Source organism: Anomalospiza imberbis, chromosome 2, assembly GCF_031753505.1.
Source record: "Anomalospiza imberbis isolate Cuckoo-Finch-1a 21T00152 chromosome 2, ASM3175350v1, whole genome shotgun sequence".
In the NCBI taxonomy this organism is placed as follows: domain Eukaryota; kingdom Metazoa; phylum Chordata; class Aves; order Passeriformes; family Viduidae; genus Anomalospiza; species Anomalospiza imberbis.
In genome coordinates this window covers 24,401,454-24,405,487 of record NC_089682.1, presented here as the reverse complement: position 1 = coordinate 24,405,487, position 4,034 = coordinate 24,401,454, and positions in this window count along the sequence as shown.

Below are 4,034 nucleotides of genomic sequence, written 5' to 3'. Positions count from 1 at the left end.
TGTTATGCTTGAACTATACCTTGCTCCTCATGAACTCAAAATGACTTGCAGACATTAAATGAGTGTCACAGACATTCTGTGGGGGCAGGAAATGTCCTGTTTACAGTGACAGCAGGTAAAGACAAGCACCATGTGGCTGCATGGCCGAGGCAGGGCTGCAGAAGTAGGCAGATTAGGGAGGGTCAGCAGGGAAGTCACAGCATAGAGAGAGCAGGAGGAAAAGGCAGAAGCTGGTCTTACGTGACTCTGTGCAATCTGCAAGCCATGACAGGGTCTTTTGCTACAGTGTGTGCTTGCATCTCTGAAGGATGAATGAGAAGGAGGGGTAACAGGCCTCTCCTGCTTCCTTTCCTCCCAACCACCAGCAGAGGCTTGTAGGCTGCCAAGGAACAGAGACAGCACATCTGTGCTGCTGCTGGAGGTGCCTGCTTGTGACACAGGCACGTTGTGCCTTCTTCATGTGCAATGCCCTCCAGAGCTCCAGCTGAGTCACTTATAGGGCCACTGGTCTTGTCTGTTCAGTCTGGCCTTTTCTACTAAACCTGACCCTTCAGGTGACAAGCTGTCCCCCATTCTACAAGAAGCCCCTCATTTCAGTGTTGCACAGGGAAAGAGAACATTGGATTAGTCAGTCAAATGATCAGACATCCACAGTGCAATGTTAAGCATTGTAAGTGTTGATTAAATGTTGCTGTAAGTGCAAAATTCAGCCTAGATAAATCCTTTAACAGAAAGTAACTGCCGAGCCTGGGAGAAGTAAGGCTCTTCTTTTTGTGTTGTCTGAAGATTACACTGAATTGAATGCTTTGAAAAAAAAATCATGGATTTGGCTTCCTGTTTGAGATTGCTGCTTAAAACACAATATTTCTTCACAGTTCTGCCTTGCAATCCATACAAAAAAAAAATCATGCAGACAAGGAAACATATGGAAAAAGACTTGACTGCTATAAAAAGAGCAAATGTGTGATGATCTCAGGTAGGTGAGGGTCAGTGGGTACTGGGTAGAAAGTACAGTTTTGACATGTGGGGTCCAGACAGATTCTTCTTTCAGAGCTGAGATATTTTAAGAATGGATCTTTGCTAGAGCTCTCTGGAGATCTTCAGCTGGCTCAGTAGTTTATGGCTAGAGCAGAACTGCAGCTCCTTGCTGAGTCTGGAGCTCTGGAGAGAGAAACAGGCTCCACTGCAGCTCCAGGCAGTGTCGTAGGGAGGTTGACAGAGGACAGGAATAAAATTATATGGTCAGGGTCTCCCACTTTCCAGGCTGACATGCTGTTCAAAGGCTGAAGGTTCTGGCTACAGCAGGGTGGGAAACAGAGAGGAAGTCAGGAAGACCCCAGGATTGCTCACTCACTCAGAGCAACATTTGAGTGATTCGATCTAAGTTACCTTTGCTGAATGAAATTTAATTTATCAAATCCAAATTATGGCTTGAAATCAAGGTCTGTATCTTGATAACAGCCAGAAGCAGTTTGGATCTTACATAACTCCTCTAAAACCAAAACCTGTTATATTTCTTTACAGAGTGTATAGAGAAATGATCAAAGCATTACTGAAGTATGAGAGGCTAAACTAGAAATTTAATGTGCAGGAGAATTGTCACTGAATTCACTTGTAATCTCAGCTTGTGGTATGTGGAGTTTGCCACTGTCCATATGGCTAACACAGGCTAAAACTTGCTGTATGGGAACAGCACTGACTGCAGGCTGTATTTGTATTATCTGAGACAAACTGGTCCTGGGCAATGCAAAACAGATAAAAGTGTCAGGGATCTGAGGCTGGACTGAGGATCCATTTCTCTATTTTCAGTTGGCTGATTTATCACAGTCTCTTGTGGACTGTGACTGACCACAGACTCAGTGGCCATATTCTGATGAGAGGTGGGGGTACACCCACTAAAAGGCAGAAGATAGGACTTTGTGGAAGGTGGAGAGAAATGATTTTGCATGGATCAGATAGTAGTGATTACTATAAAACATATCGCAACGTATACAGAGGTGTCTCTGTCAGTTATAGCAGTCTGTCAGTTCAAGGTCAGCATACAATTGGAGCAGATTATAAAAGTAAGATTAATGTGATTCCAAAAAAAAAAATATTGAGGAAAACATTTACAGTAAGAAACATGAAAATACAGTAAATAACGTTTTTATTCCTTCAAAAACAACAAAAATTTTTCATCCACTGTCATGCCATTAGATCATTCGATTGTGATGGAAAATAAGAACTAGGTTTCCAGTTTTGTGTATAGCTAGAATTCTGCATCTTTTTGTGACAAGGGTTTATGTACTGCAAACACTATATTAGTGTTCTTTTGATTAAAATATTAACTAAAAACTGCCTTGAAAGTTTGTTGTTCTGGTTTTTATGGTTTTTTTTTGTTGTTGTTGTTGTTTCTTTGGGGTTTCTTTTTTGGTTTGTTTATTTAGTTGGTTGATTGTTTTTTGGTTGTTTTTTTCCCTGTGGCCAAGTATGCCTCAAAGCCATGTAAATACAGGACTGTTACTGGTAGTTCTTGTCCATATGCTCCTGATGCAACTGCAGCACCATGTCATCACAGAAAAAGTTGTGCAGACACAACCAGGGGAATAATGAGATTTAGCCCAAAGTTATTGTAACTTTAAAGTGAAAAAATATGCTTTGTATGTGCCCAAGTCTATGAGATGAAGCATAAGTTTCAATAACGACTTGTTGATAGATTTTTTGCTAAGAAATGTTGCATTTATGTGAAGAAAAATCTTGACTAAGCAGAACAAATGGAAAGGTATTTCTCTCCCATGTGTGTATTAGAACATGATTTCCCAAAATTTTCTGATTTCCCATTTAATTACAGCAAAAGTTACGTTGTTTTGTCTTTCCCATGTCCCTTGAAAGGTATTCAGGCAACCACAAGTATTACTGAAGGATTAGAAAATAAGATGACTTGGTATGGATTTCTGGATTTTAGGATAAATGTTTTACATTCACAAATTATGCAAACTATGGGTAAGTACTTCAGGAACCAGTCCAATATTCTACCTTCAAAATCTATTCGCTTAATTTTCTGAAATGGCTGGAATGTTCCAACTTCTACATCAGAAAAAGTTTTTATTGAGGTGTTTAGAGTTAGACCTACAAAAAATGGTGAATGCTGAGCCAAATATAGATCAAATTTTTTACCACAGAAGGAATTTTTTGAATCGGTTAAAGTGAGCTATTGAAATAAATTCATACTCTCCACAATTCACATTTGAAGTCACATGCTGAAACCAAGGGTAACTGCATTGCATATATGGAGGCAACTGAAATGTACAGTAAAGAAAAGTGTATTTTGGAATAACACACTGTTTGGGTGGTGGATTTTCCATTCATGTATTCGCTCTTTAGTTGTATTTCCAAAGTGGGAATACATAGGTAAATAATTTTTGTTTGTTTTTGGTGGGTTTTTTTTTTGCTTGTTGTTGTTTTTTGATTTGTTTTGTTTTGTTATCTTTTTTTTTTTTTTTTTTTTTTTAGTTTAATTGCAGAGTTACTTCTCCTTTTCCCCTAGGAAAAACTGTGTGTTCTCTCTAACAAGAATTTATGGTGTTTAGTGTTTTACAGGATAGAGCCCTCTTGGCAAAATACAACGATCAGGATAGTTCTCTACAGTTCATTACTGATAGTGTAATGAAGTGCTCTGTTTATTTTAGACCTCACATCACACTTGTCTCTAAAGTATCTCAGCAGCTCAATCTTTGAACTTATCTTGCTGTGAAAAGCAGGATTGCTTCTTCTTATGCATGTACTAGTGGTTTATCCATGGTAGCTTGTGATGTGTCAAGATATGGAATTTCCACTGCTTCCCTTAGGAGACTGTTTTACCCCAGCCACTCTCCCTGGCAAGTGATTTTTTCCTGAGATCTGTGCTGGCTGATTTCAATCTGGTACTTGAATTGTGTCTTCGCTATTAAAAAACTTTCTGGAAATCTCCTGTATTCAGCCTGAATGAAAAAAATTCATTTATTGGGTCAAAACGTATCTTAAGCAGCATCTTGTGTTGAATGCCCCAACAACAT